We start from the raw sequence: 9,840 nt of genomic DNA, 5'->3' as shown, positions 1-9,840 counted from the left end.
TTTTTAATGGATATCTCTTTTCTCTATTAGATTCTAAGTTCTCTGTGATCATATCAAATTTGCTTATTCAAACTACAAATGTAATTATGAAGAGATAAAATCTTGTACTTTGTGCAAAGATAAATACAATGACTTCTATATCATTTCCATCTATCAGTATCGTATAATTGTTAATTCCAAAGAGCATGTTATATATCTATCATTAATCCAACTTTTGTATGAAAACTCAAACTCATAGAGAAGTTGAACTCATAGCACATTTGTAATTTTTCTAAAGGTACTATACATTGAAAGGCAAAGAAATCTAAATCTTAGAAGAAACCAGAACATGGATTTGTTAACATATTAACAATTGTTTCTGATTAGTTAAGTGGGTTAGAGTGCTTAAAATCAAATAGAATTCTTGATTAAAAATATGAATACCCAGAAAGTGTCATTTGAGATTGATTCTGAATCAATGGAATGTAGTGTGAGAGAACATCTATATTTTTAAAAAGCCTCAAGCTTATTTTGATACACAATGACTTTCGATAACCTTTGAAGCAACTGTTTATTAGGGCATATTGCCATAGGATAATTGAAGAAATATAAACATTGAATATAAGAATTTGAGTGTTCTTTAATGGACTCTGGGCAGCGGGGTAAGACTGTTCAACTATTCTGCTATTTTGGTAGTAGTCTTGAAGTTTTACAGATGATGAAAGACTTTGCAACTAAAAATATAGTATATATGAAAAAATACAGACTTTTCAATCAAGGACAGGGAAACGTGGCGATTACATAACTTTCGTGGAGGGAGGAATAGTTAAAACTGTTATTATACATTTAAAAATTCAAATTAACCATAATGGTGAGACGTTTATTTTCTTGGATTGACCACCAACAAAGTTATTGGACTATATATATTTGAATTCCAAATGATGTCCATTAATAATGAATGAGACATACTTGTGAGTATTTAAATGGCTATGGAATACTTGCACATAAAAAGAGAGTCTCCTAAGATGGGGCCTTTGGTTTACCAGTTCTCTTCACCTGGAGCACTCTTCTCCAGATGTCTCCATCATTAACTCATATTTCTCTCAAATCATTGCTCAAATCTCATCTTCTCAATGGTGAAAATGATGACTACTCTATTTAATACTGGAGTTTACCTCACTTTTCTTCAACTTTGATAATCCCAATATGTCTTTTCTCTGCTTATTTATTTTGTATTACTCCTATCACCTTTCAGCATAGTGCATAATTTACTTGTATATTATGTTTACTCCTGATAGTATGTCTCTTTCTGCTAGAATAAAAACATTGAGAGTCAATAGTTTAGGAGTTAGCTTTCATTTTGCAAGTAATTAATTGTATGAACTTGAGAAACTCCTTTGACCTTCTCGATATTGATTTTCTCATTTGGTTAAAAGTGGAGATTCCATTTGGTGATCCCTTGCAACTGTGTCCAACTCTAACATTTTTTTTTCTTTTGGAAAAATTCAATTACATCATAGATCTTAAAATTGGATTTTACCCTACAGATAGTTTATGAAATTGGCTGTTGGAAACACAAGTGCCCAGTCATAGTATCAATAATTGTTGACACTTCATTAAAAATGCATTACTTTTTATAAAACTCTTCCTCCAGAAAATACTGCATTTCTTAGGGTAAGCTGCTTTTTCAATTTAATGCATTGTTAAAATCCAAACAAATATAAAGTTTTTTTTTATTGTAATTACATGCTTTATTTGGATACAGCTACAGATTGCTTGCTTTAAAGACTCATTCTGTGTTGAATGCAGGTGGGCTGCAGGATGAAATACACGTTTACTGTACAAATAAAGAAAATTGTATAGTACATGGATCTAAATTGTGAGGTGTAATTATAAGATAAATTGTATTTTTAATTATTGAATTCATTTATCACTTTGTGAGTAGAAAATAATAATTTACCTAAAAATGTTACTTTAATTAGCTTAGCAAGAGATTGGTTGAATAACATTACACACTTCTAGTTTTGTATGGATAGATCTGTTTTCAGGTAACATTCAGGAAAATGTTTAATTTTTTAAATCCATAGAATGTTATTCTTTCTAAACTTTCATTGCAAGGCAGAAATCTGTTTTAGAAATAAGAAATAGGTGGCTGTTTCTGCAGGTCTAGTGCTCACCTCAGCAACCTTCTCAAGAAACCAGTGGCAAAATCAAATTATCAGAGGTCGTGAAGAGGCTGCTCCTGGCAATGTATATGTAACATACCAGAGGCCCGTCATTGATGCAATCATAATTTTTGTCAACATTATACTTAAAGAGAATTTAAGATTGATTGGTTTAGCCACACCCAAGCCTGTAGATTGCTGCCGGTTCACAAGACTCTGGAATCTCACTAAAAACTGACTTGTCAGAAAAGCAGTCAGTTCTAGTAATTTGTTAAACTTTGAAAGTATTGTTAGCAGACACTTTCCACTTCAAGTATCTTTTATATGTGAAAGTTATTTTGCTCTGATTAAGTGTGTGTGTGTGTGTGTGTGTGTACGTATATATATGTATATATTGTATAACATGCTCTTCAATGTAATTCAAAAGATTTATTTCTTTATCAGCATAATTTGTATCTGTAGCAATTCAAATGCTGTATTTTTGTTGAATTCTTCATCAATATTTTATAACTAGATTTTTACTTGAGAAATCCCTGAGAGTTTGAATTATATTCTTACTCATCACCCTTTGTAATCTCCGCCCTGAATGTATTTGTATATATGAATTAGTTGGAACAGAACTAGTTTTTGCTTTAAAAAAAAAAATACAGCAGATTGATAGATTTATATACCTGAATCCTGAGTATAAAGATGAAATAGAACACTTACATATAAAAATACATTTGAACATTTTCCTTATCATTCAATGCATAGAACCAAATTAGAACTTAGACCTAAAAAGGAAGGCTGTGACTAAGAAAATACAAAGAGTTCAGTAACTTTTATAACACCAATTAAAACACTGTCTAGTGTCTGCAAAATATGCTTAATTCTATATTGGAAGGCATCAGAGTGAGAAAAACGAATATTAATGGAAAACACTAAAATATAGAAGCCATAAAGGGATACAGACAATTCTTAATGTGCTGGTCATGCATTTTCATTAACAATATATTTAATAATTATCCCTTATATGATGCTTACTTAGTTCCATTTCCTATAAATTAGAGAAACGTAGTAGATAAAAACATTTGCCAAATACTAGCGAAATTAGTTAAATAATGATCACTATCTACAATAAAACTCTGTGAGCTCAATTTATGTGCAGAAAAGTCTAAATACTTGAGTCATGCAAATTAGCACTCATATTGTCTGTAACCTCTTACTTATTCATAATTTTGAGATGTATTTTGTAAACATTATTGAAGGCTTTTAAAAATATAAATATCATTAGTATTTAGTAATTAGATAGTTTATATTTTCTGCATTGATTAATTTGACAAGATTATTATAAAGCTAGTCATTTAATTGAGATAAGGAAAAGAATTGGCTAATTATAGCAATGTCAACTTGAAAATTATGTGTATTTGTTGAAAACATGGTATTATAGAACAAGATATCTTGTCATTTTAATCTAGATTTTATTTCTAATTTATTTCTATTAAATGTAATTATCCAAGCTATCAACTGTTCAACAAATGATCATTTTCTTTTGCATATATTTATTAGTAATAAACATTGATTCATCATATTTTAATGTAGACATTAATATCAATGTAATATTGGCCTCATAGAATGTTTGGAGTTATGTCTCCTCTTTATTTTCTAAAAGAATTTACAAAAAATTAGTTTTATTTTGTTTATATATTTGGTTAGATGTGACATTTTGGTGAAATGAATTTTAATAACTAATTCAATTACTTTGCTTGTAGATTCATTCACATTTCCTATTTTTCAGCTTCTATAGAGAAAAATGGAAAAACAGTATGAAACAATAAAAATAGATAAACCTAGATTTTTATGATTTGTCTAAATTTATAAAGTTGCATCAATATTAATTTAACAGCAGGTTTTAAAATCAATTCAAATTTTTGATGCATTTCCAAAACATTAAACTGAGTATTTATTGAAATAACTGTCTCAAACTCAGAGTTTACTCTGCTATAATGTTTAATTAATTATATAATTACAACAAGAGGTACAACTAGAATAAAAGATTTAGTTGACAAATACAAATAAATTTTAAAGGCTCACAATGGGAGCATATGGACAAGTTTACCCAGATGTACCTGCATTCTGTGACTATTAGTGAGTATATTTTCAAAGGAAATGTAGACCATGGTTTAATTTAGATAAGCATTTAAACAGTGACTAATTAAGAGACCATCTATCATATTTATTTATTACATACCCCAAATTATTCTTTTAAAACATCGAAATAAATTCACTTTCACCTATTACACTAGAAATTATTTCCACTATCTCTCAACTTAAATATCTGAAAGAAAAAAATATCATGTACTTTATGGGTGGCTATAAATGTTACAAAAGATGTCACATAATCATTTAACAATTGGTTGTTTGTTATAAAAGTGGCAAGAAAATATTAGTGAAATGGTAAATATGAATCTCTTAAAAGATATTTTATCTAAAATATATATTACTGAGCATACATTTATGCATAAAATGCATTATAATGAAAATATGTATGACAAGTAAATTCTGCAGTGGCCATGCACAAGGACTCCTTAACCCCTTCACAGCAGGGAATGCCTGCTTTATATTACTTCTGAAATTGACAGGATACGGTGGAGTTAAAAAGAAAGCCTTATAGGAATTTCAGTGCTGTAAAACAGACTGTGATCTCTTCCTCCTTACAAAGCATAACAAAACAAAACCTAATCATCTGTGTTTCAGCTGTCATTCAGGACTCTCCCATAAGAGTATTTAAACTTCATGATATTTTAAAGAAGCACTTAATAAATGTTGTAGACTAAAGTGTCTGCTTTCAAAATTCATATGGCAAAACCCTAACCCCATATGACTGTATTTGGAGATAGGGCCTTCAAGGAGGTAATTAAAGTTAAGTGAGATCGCAAGGATGATACCCTAATACAATGTAACCAGTGTCTTTATAGAAAGAGGAAGAGACACTGGGGATGCATGGGCACACAGAGAAAAAAGCCCTGTGAGGACACAGCAAGAAGGTGGCCATCGGCAAGCCAAGGAGAGAGGCCTTGGGAGAAACAGAGACAGCTGATGCCTTGATCTTGAACTTCCAGCATCCAGACCTGTGAGAAAATATATTTCTGTTTTTTAAACCACCCAGACTGTGATATTTTATTACAGCAGACCTAGCAAACTGATACAAGGCACAACTCTGATGAAAAGAGCAAAGTCAAAATATTTATGAAAGTTTTGTAAAGTATATCTATGTCAAGTTCCTTTTGATATTGTTTATAGAGAAAGTATTACAGCTAAATATAACTAGATATTATGGTTTGCATACCTTAATGTTTCCCATGCCTCTTTCTTAAATTATTTGTATTTCTTTTATTTTAAAAACATACATTGATGAAGGTTGATGGCAGAGTAAGTTAATGCTGTGCTTACTTCCTCAAATGACCACATTAAAATTACAACTAAATTATAGAGCAATTAGCCTGGAGAACCATCTCAAGACTAGCTGAACAGAAGTCCTATAACTAAGGATATAAAGAAGAAGCCGTGTCAAGAATGGTAGGAGGGGCAGAGACATGAAACAGGCTGGCTGCACACCCATGTGTGGTTGTTGAGAATCAGGAGAGATATCTTGGTTGCAGAGCTCCCCCCTGAGGAATGAGGAGTCCCAGCCCCACATTGGATGTCTTAGCCAGGAGCATCAAAGCCAAGAAGAAGAGCTCCCACAAACTCAGGTTGAGAAAATCAATGAAGATGAGACAGAAGGTGACCGGAAACTCAGCTCATCCTCTTAAAGGGCCTGCACACTGACTCCCTAGCTCCCAGGAGCTCCCCATCAGCTTCATCAGATGGATGGCAGCTCAGGAGGTGCCAAGGATACACAGGAAGAGACTGAGTTGTTTGGCTTCAGGGCAAGAGCTGAAGAAACAGCCACCATCGTCTCTTTGTAATATCTCCTCCCACACAACATGTGGGCAGACATAATCTTTCCTGTGTAAGCCCTCTCCTTACTTGGCCAAATCTGAATCTGCATTGACCAGGTCAACTTCCTGGGACCCCTCCACCCCTAACTCATGCATCCCATGGGGCTCATTTGGCGACAGGCAGCCAGCCTTGGCCCACACTGCAGTCTTTCTTAAAAGCTTTCAAAGGTCCACAGGCCCCAGGCGGGCAGCAGCTGGCCATGGTGTGTCCAGTGCCTTTCGCTGAGTGGTCCCAGGCTCAGTACTGGACCCAAATTCCATACTGCATGAACTTGGTAAACATTATTCACCCTACCCTGGTGACTCTCTGAAACCCTACTTCACCCAATCCCCATACCACTCAAGCCTCTTTCACTGGCTGAGTCTTTCAGGTCATCTGGCAGGTGACAGCAGACCTCCGCATGCAGTGTGCCTTTGGAGAGATGCCCTAGGTCCAATACTAGTGGAAGCCAGCCTTGGTTTGCAGCGTAGACTCTCTCACATGCCTCCAGGTCCAGGACAAAAGCTACCAAGCACAGATTACTTCGTAGCTCCTACCAGTTACAGGCAGCAGCCAACCTTGGCTTAAACCGAAGCCCCTCCCAAGAGACCTTAGAACCTACACACCCTGTAGCCAGCTTCAGATCACAACAGAGCACCACCTGATTAGCCCCACAAGCAGCACACCAAAAAGATGGTCTCAACAGGCACATAAACCTGCTGGAGCAAATCTCACTACATTGAGTCAGCCCCCTGTTTAGCAGTTTATAAGCTGTGGGTGTGGCCAATCTTCACAGCCAGACAACCTGAGGGTCAATCCCACCAACTGACGTGCTAACAGTAATCAAGCCTCAACTACAACAGGAGCGCACGCATGACCCACACAAGGGACATTCCTGAAATACCCAGCATAGATGATCATGGAGACTATGCCACTAAGCCACACAGGGCACCTACTACATAAACTGGGAGATGTAGCAGATTGATCTACTACATAAAAATAAACACAAAGAGACAACTGAATGAAAGAACAGGAGAAAACTTCAGAAAAAAGAACTAAATGAAATGGAGGCAAGTAACTTATGAGTTATGGAGTTCAAAACTGGTTAGAAGCATGCTCAAGGAACTTAGTGAGAACTTCGACAAAGAATAAAAAGTATGAAAAAATAACATAAAAACGAATGAATTAGAAATGAATAAAGAATACACTGGAAGAAATCAACAGCACATTAGATGAAGCAGAGGATTAAATCAGTGAATTGGAAGACAAGGAAGCAGAAACCACACAATCAGAATAGCAAAAAGAAAAAATGAATTTGAAAACCTATTTCCCATTTAGAAAAAAAAATGCAGCTGGCTGCCAGTGTTAATTTAATTTTACATAAACACACTCTTCAAGGCTGAAACAAATCTGACTTGTTTTCAATGTGAAAATAAAATAAAAACTTTTCTTGGAGTTATTTCTAAACAGAACTTATCTCTAATCCTAATGTAACAGAAATGTATATGTAAATCAGATTCATCAAATGAATCTTTGGCTAATAACTGTTTGAGAAAGATGTTAACATCACATGTAAGAATGCTATGTTTTCTGGAATTTGATATTTTAAGCAATCAAATATTACTATATTTTGTAAATGGAAATAACACTACTCAAAACAGAATGCTACAAATAGAATGGTGTCATTTGTTTCCAAAGACTATCCATATACTAGAGCTATGTGAAAATAATAAAAGTGAGATATTTCATGACAAACTTTGGGAGTAAGTTTAGGACTATAATCCCCGAGTTATCTCATGGTAAATGCTATAGCCACAAGGGCTGCCAGTGAGTATTTTCAGGGCAAATGGGAACTGGATTAAAGAACCCCTGGGACAACATCTAGTATGTCAATATTTGCATCATGGGGGTACCAGAAGGAGAAGAGAGAGAGCAAGAGATTGAAAATGTATTTGAGAAATAATGACAGGAAAATTTCCTAACTTGGCATAGGAAATAGACATGCAAGCCCAGGAAGCTCAGAGAGTCTGAAATAACATGAGCCTAAAGAGACCCACATTAGGCTTATCATAATTAAAATGCCAAAGGTTAAAGACAAAAAGAGAATCTTAAAAGCAGCAAAAAAAAAAAAAAAAAGACACCTAGATACTTACAAGAGAGATTCCATAGACTGTCATTTAATTTTTTCAACAGAAACTTTGCAGGCCAGAAGGGACTGACACAAAAAAATTCCAAGTGATGAAAAGCAAAGACCTATAAACAAGATTATTCTACAGAGCAAAGCTATCGTTTACAATTGAAGACAGATAAAGAGCTTCCCAGACAAAAAGAAGCTGAAGGAGTTTATCACCACCAAATCAGTGTTACAAAAAATGTTAAAGGTAACTCTTTAATAGAAAGAAGGGGAAAAAAGCATAAATATGAATAATAGAATAGCAATAATTACATACCTATCAATAATTATTTTAAATGTAAATAGATTAAATACTTCAACCAAAAAGACATAGAATGATTGAATAAATAAGCAAACAAGACTCATACAATTATTGTCTATAAGAGACCAACTTTAGATTGAAAGACACACACAAACTGAAAGTAAAGGGAAGGAAAAAGATATTTCGCACAAATAAAAATGAAAAAAAAAAGCTGGAGTAACAATACTTATATCAGATAGAACAGACTTTTAAACAAAAGCTATAAGAGGCAAATAAGGATGTTACTTAATGATAAAAGGAAAGACTATAACCCTAGTAAACATGCATGCACCCAATATAAGAGCACCTACATATATAAAACAAATATTAACTGACATAAAAAGAGAGGTTGACAGTAATATAGTCATAGTAGGGAACTTTAAAACCACATTGACATCAAAAGACAGATCTTCCAAACAGAAAATCAGCAATGGCCTTAAATGACACATTAGACCAGATGGATTTAATTGATATTCTTAGAGCACTTCACCCCCCAAAAAACAGAATATAGATTTGTTTCAAGTACTCATGGAAAATTTCCCAAGACGACATGTTAGCTCACAAAACAGGTCTCAATAAATTTTAGAAGACTTAAGTCATATCAAGTGTCTTCTCTGACCACAATGATATAAAACTAGAAACCTATTATTTAAAAAATTAAAAACACACAAACACATGGAGGCTAAATAACATGCTACTGAACAATGAATGAAATAATAACTATATCAAGGAAGAAATGAAAAGATACCTTGAGACAAATGAAAACAAAATGACCCAAAATCTATGGGACACAGAGAAAGCAATCCTAAGAGGGATATTTATAGCAATACAGGCTTACTTAAAGAAAAAACAAAAAGAATCTCAAATGAACAGAATCAAATCAATACTCAAAAAAATCTCAATAAACACCAGTCCTATGCCCAATGGTTCCTCAGGTGAATTTTACTAAACATTCAAAGGAGAATTAACACATACTTTTCTCAAACTCTTCCAAAAAAATAAAATAAATCTCCATAGCTCATTTTACAAGTTCAGCATTACCCTGATTACAAAACCAGACAAAGACATTATGAAAAAAAAAAAAAATTGTAGGTCAATATCCCTGATAAAATCAATAAAAAAAAAAAGAAGCAAAGAAATATGAGATTATATATATTTATGTGACATACTCTTTAAAATCATCAGTTTTATGATATATTGCTGGTAGGGGGAAATTAAATTAATCTCAAATATAAGAGTGACGTATTTTAGATTATAAA

The sequence above is a fragment of the Pteropus vampyrus genome, unplaced genomic scaffold (assembly GCF_000151845.1).
Source record: "Pteropus vampyrus isolate Shadow unplaced genomic scaffold, Pvam_2.0 Scaffold33, whole genome shotgun sequence".
NCBI lineage: Eukaryota > Metazoa > Chordata > Mammalia > Chiroptera > Pteropodidae > Pteropus > Pteropus vampyrus.
Note: the sequence above shows the minus strand (reverse complement) of the source record.